This window comes from Physeter macrocephalus, chromosome 2 (assembly GCF_002837175.3).
Source record: "Physeter macrocephalus isolate SW-GA chromosome 2, ASM283717v5, whole genome shotgun sequence".
Classification (NCBI taxonomy): domain Eukaryota; kingdom Metazoa; phylum Chordata; class Mammalia; order Artiodactyla; family Physeteridae; genus Physeter; species Physeter macrocephalus.
The window spans coordinates 45,339,931-45,353,283 of NC_041215.1; positions in this window are offsets into that span (position 1 = coordinate 45,339,931).

A 13,353-nucleotide genomic window follows, 5' to 3' on the forward strand; every position below is an offset into this window, starting at 1 on the left:
TGTAAATATATATGCACCCAACACAGGAGTGCCTAAATATATAAAGCAAATATTAACAAACATAAAGGGAGAAATTGACAGCAACACAATAATAGTAGGGCACTTTAACATCCCTCTTATATCAATGGACAGATCATGCGGACAGAAAATCAATGAGGAAACACTGGCCTTAAATGACATTATATCAAATGGACTTAATACATATATCTAGGACATTCCATCCAAAAGCAGCAGAATACACATTCTTTTCAAGTGTACATGGAACATTCTTCAGGATAGATCGCATGCTATGCCACAAATCTCAATAAACTTAAGAAGACTGTAATCATCAAACATCTTTTCCGACTACAGTGCTACGAGACTAGATATCAACTATAAGAAAAAAAATCTGCAAAAAACACAAACACGTGGAGGCTAAACAATATGCTACTAAACAACCAATGGGTCACTGAAGAAATCTAAGAGGAAATAAAAAAGTACCTGGAGACAAATGAAAATGGAAACACAATGATCCAATGTCTATGGGGTGCAGAAAAACAGTTCTAAGGGGGAAGCTTATAGCAATATGAACCTCTCTCAGGAAACAAGAAAAATCTCAAATAAACAATCTAACTTTAAAGCTAAAGGAACTAGAAAAGAAGAACAAACACAACCCAATGTTGGTAGACGTGAAGGGATAATAACGATCATAAAGAGCAGAAAGATCATAAAGATAATAAAGAGCAGAAATAAATGAAATAGGGACTGGAAAAAAAAATCAATGGAACTAAGAGCTGGTTCTTTAAAAAGAAAAAAAAATTTGATTCACCTTTAGCCAGACTCATCAAGGAAAAAGAGAGGGCCAAATAAATAAAATCAGAAATGAAAGAGGAAAACTTACAACAAACAACACAGAAATACAAAGGATCATAAGAAATACAAAGGATCATAAGAGATTACTACAATTATATTCCAATAAAATGGACAACCTAGAGGAAATGGATAAATTCCTAGAAACATACAATCTCCCAACAATGAATCAGGAAGAAATAGAAAATATGAATAGATCAATTACCAGTAATGAAATCGGCTTGTAATCCTTTATTACACCCTAAGTCTAATAAGTTTATTAGACCTTGCAGTTCCATCTATGTGAGAAAGAAGAGAGTGATTCAGATTCTCACTCCACAAGATTTGTGACCATAGGCAAGCTACTTAATGGATTTGAGCCTCAATTTTCTTATCTGATGGAAAGTGGTTAATGACACCACAATGTATGCAATGTAGAATTACTTCACAAAGAGGAAGCTTGACAGTTATAATCTATTAGATTCTTTCTAGCTCCAAATGTCCCTGACTCTAACAATGAGTCAGATGTCTAACACCTAGTAAAGAGCCCTGCTGAAAGGTAGTCAGGCAAAGAATACGGAGGGAAACTTTTCCTTTTGTCTTTTTCTTTTCATCCATTGAGAGGGAGATGAAGTCAACAGCTGTTGAAACAAACAAGCTCACTTAGTGAGTTGAATAATATCAAACTATTGCTCAAATGAAAAGAGCAGCTGGCTTTTTAACAAGGCATCATTGTCATACACAGCCTCACATTTGAGATCATTAGACATTTACATGGGGTGAATAGCACTGGAAAACTATATTTACTTTTCCATAAATCATCAGAAAAATGCTAGCATATTCTCAGTGAGATATGCACAAAAAAAGAAAACACACACTCACACAAGCAGATGTGTATTTTTCATGTGAATGTGAGGGAAACTGCTAGAAATAAATTTAAGCTTTCCAGAGACAAAGAAGTGGCAGGCATTCAAAGGAAGATAGATGCTGAGAGGAAAATGGGGAAGTGTAACAGAGAAAAATGTGATCAATTTAAAAGCATAAATTACTTCAAATGTTTTAGATAGAACTAATTATTCCTAGGCCTGTTAAGTAAGGAGTTCTACCTCAGGATGATAGCATTTCAGACCTAGCAGTATCTAAGCACACACTTACAAATTTTACTAAGTTTACTCTTGGCTGATTATAAAAATTCAATACAGAAAAATTATAAAGTGTAAACGATAAGAAAAATTCATAATTCATATTCTAGTAAAAATTAACTCATAGTACAGGATAACTCTTTTTAGTATGTTTTTCATATATGTTAACACAGAGAATATCAAATAGTATATAAAGTTTTGAATCCTGCCTTTGTTATTTGATATTATTTCATAATATTTTTCAATGTCATTCAAAACACTTTATAAACATTTTTAATGATTGTAAAATGTTCCCTTTATGAATGTTCACAATTACTAACAATTCCTTAATAATGGGAATTTTATTTTATTTTTAGGTATCTTATAACTATAAAGTTATGCAGTAATCAAAATTTAATTTTCTTTTTTAGATTATAAAATTAATACATGTTATTGTGGAAAACATGGAAAATAAAGAAAATTACAGCAAATTATAAACAAATTTTATCTCCATTTCTTTCCTTACTAAGGCAATCACTTTTAACACTTGTTTTCTAGCTTCCAGAAGCCTTCTGCCATCTTTGACCTTTTCCAGATCTATCTTCCCCATGCTCCATTGCTTCAGTTTTCGTTAACAAAACTGTACCTTAAATTCAATAAATACCTATAATTATATTTCAAGTTCTGTGAAAAAACCCCTAAAGGAGATACCTTCTGGCATTATGTTCCAAATATACATATAAAACAGATTTCTGGTGTTGCATTACAAATTTAGATATAATATAGGTTGCCAATTTCCTTCACCTGTTGGACAGGTCTCATGTTACCCATTCAGTGTGAAGCCCTCATTTCCTTTCTAATCTTACCCAAATATTTCTGAGGGATCCCTAATAAGTATTGCACAGCTGTTGGTTTAAGATGAAATCTGTATATAGTAGTCTGTTCCATGAAGAACCCTGATCATATTCTGGTTATTGTTATTTTATTATAAAGCTCTTTGTTACCATGTTTCTTAGGCCAGATTCTCCTCAAGATGACCTTGAGATGAGGATTCAGGTGGAAGTGATTTATTAAGAAAGTGATTTCAGAGGAAATCTGGAAAGGGATGGAGGAAGAAGGGTATGGAAGAGAGAGAGCCAAGCAAGATTGGCTATCCCATTGGATAGGCTTCTCTGTTACTGCTTAATTGGAAACACTTCTGATCAAAATGAGACATAAGAATAAAGAGAGATGATCCTAGGAGGCAGAGCTGATATGACTTACCCATTAAAACTCAGGCAGAAAAGTTGCAAAATGTTGCAGCTTCCCCGCTAGTGGCTTGCAATATGGGACCAGAAGTTTAAACTTCTGCTATGACCTGCTATGTCTGAGTCCAGACAGAGCAGAAGGAAAGAAACTAGATGTAAAAACCTGGGAGAAGTTATTTTATTTTTGGCCTAGTTACCTTTTCTACAAATAATATGACAGAGTATTTTTCAGGCGTACAAACACCAGCCTCACAAAATAGGTAACTATTCAGTGTGGAGATAAAAAGAGACTAAAATAGCTCTCTTCACACTTCCTGAATTGGAAGAGAAGCAAAAATCCACTTGTCTGTAAGGTAAAGCAGAAATATTAGGAGAGAAAAGTAATATTATATTTCCATCCCCATCCCCATTTTTCATGGTTTTTTGTTGGTAGCTGACCTAGGGTGTTCAAGTTCCATCAAGAAATCTAATACCAGTTCAGAAATTTATGCAACCACAGTAATTTACAAATAACTGTTCCACCATCTATTATAAATCATTCACTACCAAAATAAGTTCAGTACAGTAAATGGCTGTTTATATAAGGCTCCCCAATTAACCTCATGATGCTCCTTTGATGTTTATAACTATAAAACACTCCCCCTGACATAGGGCATTGGTTTGTCATCCACACTGAAATAAATTTTTTTAAGGATCAAATTTTATGCAGTGTATTTATAGTTAATATACAGAAGATTTTAGATGCCCATTAAGCACTATGTTTCCCTAATATGTACTCACATGCCTGAGTTTTTTAAATTTCTCACCTTATACAACACTAGGCAAATAAATGAGAGAAGCCAACTGGAGATACCTATAAATTTGAGAAGAATATCTTTGTGATATGAGTTTGGACAACATAGTTCAGGGGAGGGTGAAGTTGAATGTCTGCCAAAGACAGGCAAATTGAAAGATTCAGTGAAATCATGTGTAGTATGTTATAAGTGATATGTTATCCTACCACTAAAGGGAATGTGGCATCCTACATACAACTAGCTTTCTCTTCACCCCAGCAGGAAGGGGTCAGGCTCACCTGAGCCTCTCGTCAGGCTTCAACAGAAAACACTGATGTGGAGATTTCTCCCTCATGGGTAGGCAAGGGACCAAAGAACAAGAGAGGAGCATCAGAGCCTAGGTACGAACACTGACAAGAAAGTGGCCTATCCAGAGAAGAGCTTGGCTTTCAAAGATCTGAGGGCACATCTGGGAGAATGGCAACATGGGTCTCCTACAAGGTGCTAGATTTCCTGATCCCCCAAAAGTAAAGAAGCCAAGTGGTAATTGGAGGATTTTGTGCATTTGTAGGAAAGAGTATTTGGAGTATAAAGAGCCAAGAGACTTTCTCCGGGTACCTTGGAAGAAACCTGCAAGAGCAGGCCTACAGGGGCAAAGTCCCTTTCTTGCATCATCTGTATTTTCCAATAATCAGAAACGGGTCCCTATGAGATGACAGAGAAAAGTAGGGCAAAAAGCAAGAGAGAGGAAGATCAGGCAGAGCAATTTTAATATACACCCAATAAAATAAAACTGCTAGAGGAAAAGAAGGAAACCTATAATGAAAAAGTATATAAGGAGATTCAAGTGCAACACCAAAAAACTACAAAAAGAGAATATGGAACTCTATAGGAATATATTTGAAAACCTAGAGTAAATTAATGAATTCCTAACAAAGTACCCATTACCAAATTAAGTGGGAGACTTGGGTGGACCAAACCCAATAGAAGAGAGTTAAAGTTTATTAAAGATATATTATTGGAAAAGGCTCCAAGAAAACTACAAAATATTTAGGAATAAATTTGACATTAATGGCACAAGATCTGTATTTATGATTCTCAACCTTGGCTTTAAATAAAATTACCTTGGGGAGCTTTAAAATATCCTGATGTTCTCAGACAAAACAAATCATAATTTCTAGGTGTGAACCCCATGCATCGACATTTTTTAAAACTTGTAAGTAATTCCAGTGTGCTATTGAGTTCAAGAGTCACTGGTCTACATGAAGAAAACTGTAAAATTGTATTAAAAGATATCAGGCAAAGTCTGAAAGGAACACACAATCTATTTGATGAGAAAGCTTAATTTCATGGCATTGTTCATTCTCCTGAATTAATATATAAATTGAATGAAACTCCAGTCAGAAACTCAACAACTTTTCAACTCGTTTAAATTTAATGTTTACATTAAAGATGATAACCATTACCAAGGAAGAGCCAAGAAAAAGACCATGATGATTTTACCAGTTATTAGAAAATACTATGAATAATTAACTCATGATTGTTATTTGTATAAGACAGGACAAACAGATCAGTGGCACAGAACAGAGAATCCAGAAATGGTATGCAATACATAAGAAAAGTATCAGAAGATCTATGTGGTAGTTCAATTATATGAGTTAATGATGGATTATTTAATAAATAGTACTGATACAACTAGATGTACACCTGGAAAAGTCCTCCATCTTAATGTTTACCAGTAAACCCAAAATTATTTATCATTTTAAATGTGCAATAAAATAATTAATAAATGTATACATACATACATACATATGTAGACTTTCTAGGGGACTTCACGTTAAAAATCGGGATGGTGGGACCTTCTTAACCAGGACGGCTTCCCTTTTCTATTTTTCTTTAGCAATTATCTCAATTTTTCCCCTTCTTTATCCTTTTCAGGCACACAAACCTATATCTCCAACAGCATCCTGCTCCATTCTTTAGAAATTCTTACCATTTCCATCTGCTCTTCTACCAAAGACTTTATGTACATAGTAAAAGGTAAATAGAGCCTAGAATGGTCATTCATATGCAGCACCTTTCCAGATACCCTCCCCACACACTGAAGCATCAGGGCATGAAGACCACTTTGAGTCTAAAATTTATCACATGACTAGCTTCATCACGACTGGAAGAAAAAGGGTTACTTTGCCTTTCCTTTTTCCTACTTCTAGAAATAGATTTTCTCTTTGACTTTTCAATTGAAAGAAAAGCATTTGCTATCTTAAGCTGTTTAGTTGGTCTAGAAATTAACTTGGCTAAATTAGGATATCTCTATGGTAAATTGGCTTCAGTATATTGGCTAACCCAGCAGAACAGCCTGTGGGAAATTATACTGACCTTGATTACACAGTGCATCCATATTGGATACCCATGCATGCTTTGGGTCTAATTTCTTCTCATACTTAAACACTCATAAACATTTTACAATGGCGTAAATGTAGATGCTCAGAATTATGTTATTAAGGAATTTTTTTCTTTACGAAACACACCAGAATTTATATACTCAAATAAGTGCTGCCTTTCCAAAGTATCCCATGACATTGCCGTTGTTGTTACTAATAATAGGTTTGTGGCTCTTTTCTCAGAATTTTCCTTAGATCCTGTCAAAGATTCTTTAAATCTCTTAAGTGAGACTTTGAAGCTAAATGTGCAATCTGAAAACAGCCAAACTCATACAGAGTAACACCTGCATAGTCATATATAGGCTAAGATGGGAGACTTTGAAGCTAAATGTGCAATCTGAAAACAGCCAAACTCATACAGAGTAACACCTGCATAGTCATATATAGGCTAAGATGGGAAAAGTATATATAGTTATATAGAATAGAGTTGGGGAAACTCCCTGAATAGTACTCTGTGGGCACCCACATGTACCTGTAACAAAGTAATAAGTTCAGGTTTCTCAGGTGTCTCAAATTTATTTTCAACATAATTCTAAATATTTAATGTTTCTAGGTAACTACATTGAAGCTCACCACTCGGGATAGAACTGTCATTTTGGAGGGATTACACTTGCTACCTTACGGTCACACCTTTTAATGCTGCACAGACACATAAATATCTTTATTCTTTTAGACCCATATGGTCCCTTCACTGAAGCCAACCCAATCTGCTCAGCAATTCTCCAAGGGTCTTGATATCTCCAACTTTAGGGTACTTTGTATGTCACAAATAATCCTGGGGCCAAATGACCCTCTTCAACACTTTGTCAATCCCTGTCCAGCATTGCTTTTGAGACCTGACTCTGGATGCCCCCTCCAGGTATTCTTTTCTATAAAATGAAATTTTTTCACTTGCAGCAGCACTTGCCTAAGAGATAACAAAATCAAGTGTCATGTTTCCTTACAACGGGTCCTAATCAGCTGAAGCTGATTAACAACTAGGGTCTTTGAGCGACCCTCATACACCTTGCAATAGGAGCAAAACGCACATTCTCAGGCCCCAGCTCAGACCTGCTGGATCAGAAACTCTAGGGGTGGTGCCCAGAAGTCTGATTAAACAAGCCCTCCAGGTGTTTCTGACCACATACTCAAATTTGACAACCAGTTACCTGGGGTAATGCCCAGGGGTAGTATCTCAGTTAATGTCTGTAAGGTTGACCCTGCCAATCCTTCTTCTCGAGCTAAAGTTAAAATTAAGGGAACAGGGACTTCCCTGGTGGCACAGTGGTTAAGAATCCACCTGCCAATGCCGGGGACACAGGTTCAAGCCCTGGTCTGGGAAGATCCCATATACCGGGGAGCAATTAAGCCCGTGTGTCACAACTACTGAGCCTGCGCTCTATAGCCAGCGAGCCACAACTACTGAGCCCACGTACCACAACTACTGAAGCCCGCGTATCTAGAGCCTGTACTCTGCAACAAGAGAAGCCACCGCGATGAGAAACCCATGGACCGCAACGAGGAGTAGCCCCCGCTCACTGCAACTAGAGAAAGCCCACACGCAGCAACAAAGACCCAATGCAGGCAAAAAAAAAAAAAAAAAAAAAATTAAGGGAACCCCACAATTCTAGGCAAAAAATGGGAAAAAGACACAAAGAATGCAGTCAGAACTTTAGGCTCAGAGAGGGAGCTGAGTCTTCAAAAAGAAACAGACACTTGACAATGCTATTAAAACTACAAACATATAGATCTTAAAAGTTCTCATCCCAAGAAAAAAATTCTCTAACTTTGTATGGTGAGAGATGCTTATTAAACGGATTGTGGTGATCATTTTGCAACATATACAAATACTGAATCATTATGTTGTATATAACATACCTATTTCTTATCTCAAGTTTGTTTTCCTACATTGTCTCCTCCAGGCTATGTGATTCCACATACCTCTCTGACTCTCCTGGTTGCCTTCTGCAAGGTTACATACAGGTCCTAAAAAAAAAAAATCATCTTTAACTTTCCATCCTTTATTTGTATTTCAGTTTATCTCTCCACAGAAAATCAACCATAAGCACAATTTACAGGGAATCTTGTATCACTCCAGACTTCTCCAGCAAAATCTGCTTCTCTTTACACCTCTTCACTAAAGGTGGGGCTTTCTGATAGCTCACATTTCTATTACTACCATAGTCTTTATCCATCCAGTGGAACAGTCCCTTAACTGCTAGTTCGTTGCAGCAGCAGGAGGTATAAGTTACCGGGGGGTGGGGAATGGGAGTTGGAAGTAAGGAAAAGTATGGATTTTGAATTGGATGCTGATTGTCAAAGTAGGAGAATACTGAATTTTTCTAATCTTTTCTTTGTGCTAGGCCTTCCTAAATCATAAATCCTGTGGGCACATGATAAATCAACTCTTTGAAGCAGTGAATCTTCACCTTGACTAGGATGCCAGAATCATTGGGAGATTTTTTTTTTTTAATCTCTGGGCATGGTACCCAGGTATCAGTGACTCTTAAATTTCCCAGGTGGTACCACTGAGTAGCTAAGGTTGAGAACCACTGTTTTGGATTTCCTAGTTAAGGATTGTTAACTATCGGGTATTTTTGCCTATTTCTCAATGTTCTTCTTCTTACAGTCAGCTCCCAAAGGTCAGACCACAGCTGGATCAAGAACCACACAAAAAAGGGAAACTGAGTCATCCGTCAATAGCTCTAGGACCAAAACAAGACACAATTACAAGATCAATAAGCTCTGATGCTATCTTCCTTTGTTTACACCTGTTTTTTTGGTCCTATCTACCCAGGATCCCCACTCTGCCTTTGTGACAAAGTATCCACTACTGTTGAAGAAAACTATGGGACGACCTGCTAATATTGAAGCTTCAGTGACCCAAAAGGGAACTACTGTTCTCTTTGACGGACATTTGCATTTTCAAAAGTTATCTGAAGAGGAAAACATCTAACTCAATGAGCTGAAATGCTAATGTCTTTGATCCAAGAGATATTCCCACGATGCTCTGTGTGTTGGCTCTGGGAAAGATAGGTTGCAGATTTCCAGGCCCAGCATCTCAGGAAAATATATGAAGTAAGGGCTTGGAGCTGAGAGATGATACATTAATAACTGACATGTACAGACATGATACAAGAGAATATCTAGCTCAAGTCCTGGCACAGAGTAGACATTCAACAAATGCCCTCACTTTCATAAACGTTTTCCTCCTTTCCCAATTATGATTTTTTAGAATCCTTGAAAACATTTTACAAATTTTTCAACTATTCAGGGAATTTAAAACAATGTCTGATTTAGAGGACAAATATTGACTTTGGCTAATTTCTGGAATTATAAATAGCTTTTCATATGATTGGGGAATCTCTTCAATTTTTAGAGCAAGATTGAAACATATCAGGTCCAAACCTTGCTAAATCACCCCCTCTACTTCCTATGGCACTAAAATTCATTGTCTTGATTAGTTTGAGGATATTCCAAACCCATAAGTGCCAACACCAAAGTATAGGTTCCACACATTTGTATCTATAACAAACAATTTGCAATACCATACTAAATAATTTCGAAGTAAAAAATTCAAAGCTCAGTAACTTTTCACACATGTTTAACATTTTGATTATCAGCTTACTTTTAAAGAGTATCTGAATAGAAAAGAGCTACTAAGTACAATGGCATAAAAGAGGGCTTTCACAATTTGCCGAGTTACACATCAATTATTTAAAATAAAACAAGATGCTTGTTGAAAAATATGGAGAATGGTAGGAAGGAAGCTCCTTCATGGGTGTTGTCTCTAAGTACTGTCTAAAGACAGATACTAACAGATGATTATAGAATCACTGCAAAAACACTATTCACTGAGGTCACTTCCTCCAGGGGTAAGAGCCAACCTTGTGGTCAATTGTGGCGGGTCAATAGCTCAAGATGGGTGTGTGGCTGGCAATTTAAGTATGAAATTAGATTTGCAGTATAATCAGTCATCTAATTGCACATCCAAATGTATTCTGCATTTGCACATTTAAATTAATTATGTCTTAATTGAAAGCATTCTGCTCATAATGACTTGTTCTAATTTTCTTTTAAATCAAATTACCAAGAGAAAAATTTAGTTTGGGAATTCATTTATAGAGGAGTTTTTATATATATTGAAAAAAAGTAAAAATAATGAATTTTCAAAATGCTTCTTAAAAGGAAAAGTCTTTCAGTTTCTTTATAGGAGCAAAGGAAAACATGAAAGACAATCCAGATAAATTGGATTTCATTTGAATGAGCATCTAACTTTGAAGATGGAGAGACTATTCCTTTTACTATTGTAGATGTGCCCATTATAATATTGGTATAATTAGTCTTTCAGCTACAACTCAGATTCCTGGGTCAGCACAAAAGGCCTTGTTTATTTAGAAGAGACAATTCTCTGAAAAAGTGTCTCATTAATCTTAGACTTCAGGCACACACAGTCTGGTCTACAAATTAAAGCAGTCATTTAAATTCCCTTTATGAAAATTGTGCCTCGTAGCGCACTTCCACATGCAATGAGGTCTTTATTTCCACATCTAAGGGGTTCCAGAAAATCAGAAAAGGTGGGTTTTGTATCTTTAGATATGCTACAGTTGATAAATCCTAAGATTCAGATATTAACAATTGGGTAGGCTCTTGCATTTCCCATGATTTTAGCTTTAAAGCCATCCATTAACTTAGTACTATGGAAGAAATGTCAGGAAATGCAGAAAAAGAAAGCATTCCCAGTTATGTTTTTTGGGCATATAATTGGAAAGAAGTCAGATTGGGCTTTTAAAATTAATGCCATATAATGTTACACAAACTATGTCCTACGGCATGCTCAAAGAGGTCAGTTTGTGATTCACTTGGGAGGCATAGTTCTGAAATTACTGACTTGTGCATGTAACAGTTTAGCTTCAACTTAGGCATTTAATTTAGCATCCATTATAGCTTCTCTACTATACTGATCCTTGCCCTGAACAAGATGTCATTTCATAAACCTAATTAAACATGGTGCTTACTGTGGCTTAAATACCAAGACAGATTTAATGTACTGTCTAATTTCACAGATCAGCAATGTTTCTCTTCCTGCATCGCTTGCTCATGACAGTAACATAAGTGAACAGCCTGTACCAGTGGCTGGGCCAGAATGAAAATGGTAAAAATATTGCTGTCCTGAAGGTAAGACCAGTTGGGAGTTTTTCACCCAAGGTGTCAGAGAGTTGTTGGATATAATGTGAAATTAAGACTCAAAATATAGATTTCAGCCTTTTTGAAATAAGGCAGAATGGCTTCTGGAAGACAGAGAGTCTCTTTCCAAATTGTTGAATTAAAATGCTTAATCAATAAATAAACCACTGATCTTTTCACCAGTATTTGAGTTGCTTTTCCATCTTGGTGCATTTTCCCAATTAGAAGAGACTTCTTGTTGTATAAATAGTGAGAAGTCAGTGTGGAACTGTTTCATTCTTGCCTCACACTGGTCTGCCCATCCCACTCTCTTCTCTACCCAGGACATACCCATCATGATGTTGATGTGAGCTATGTCAGATAATGTTGATTGTCTACTCAATAACTACAATCCCTTTTTCCCATAGTTTATAATAACTGTATTTTGTACATGTTGCAACAGGTTTACAGAACTTGGATTCCTCTCCCAATCTGAAGGGATGAACCATGATTGGTCTAAGCCATGATGGCTGTGGTAGATTGTCTTGTTGGTTTATGATTAGTTGTTCCCTCCCCACACTGGCCATGCTTTGATGAGGGAAAAGAACACTTCCTCGTCTCATTGACTTCAGCTTGGTTATATGATTGCTTTACCCAATTAAATGCAGGTAGAAGTGAGAGAGTGACTATCTTAAGCAGAACTTTTCAGACGCATCATATGTTTCTGCTTTTCCTCTTGCACTCCTGCACTGAATTATAAAAATCATATGTCCCAGGTACTCTCTGTACGTCAATGTGGGTCCAGAATGAAGGACTCATGAACCACACCTGAACCTCACCCATGGTCTGATGTAGAACTGCTGCAACTAATACACAAACTCAAGAGCAAGAAACAACAAATATATGTTTCTTGACACATTAGTGTGCTCCTCTAGCTGCATTATTGCAGCAAAAACTGACTGATACAAATGTTGATTTAATTCCTCCTTTTTTTGCAATTGGTTTAGAGATGAACATTTGACCCTGTTCTAACTAATCAGATATGTTATGAAGTATGCTGTGAGAGGGAGCTTATGAGTAGGATTTTGACCTCTGATGAAAATAAAAGCAAATGGTAAAAAAAAAAAAAAAAAAAAAAAAACTTTAAAATTTTTATTTGGTTTATTGTTCAAGGACATGATCATTGGAGTTATGGTAGCAATTTTAGAACTATGAAAAATTACATAGGATGAAAAGCAAACATGCTAAGGACAGCAAAGCAGAAAGACAAAGAAAAGCTAGGTGTTTGATAACATTGTTGAAATGCTGCAGAAAATGTGCCATTTCCAGGGGTCTTGTTATATAGAAAAATTGAAAGACTTAATTTCTTTTTTTTTTTACATCTTTATTGGAGTATAACTGTTTTACAATAGTGTGTTAGTTTCTCCTTTACAACAAAGTGAATCAGTTATACATATACATATGTTCCCATATCTCTTCCCTCTTGCGTCTCCCACCCTCCGAAAGACTTAATTTCTTAAGCCAAAATTAGTACCTCTTCTGTTACATGCAACCAAATCACTCAACTAATACTATGCATTTCTAACAATATGCCAAGAAACACAGACCACATACACACGGAAATTTTTATTTAAGGAACATACTACATAAATTGTACTATTTTTCATTTAAAAGTGTAAAAGGGGGCTTCCCTGGTGGCGCAGTGGTTGAGAGTCCACCTGCCGATGCAGGGGACACGGGTTCGTGCCCCGGTCCGGGAAGATCCCACATGCCGCGGAGCGGCTGGGCCCGTGAG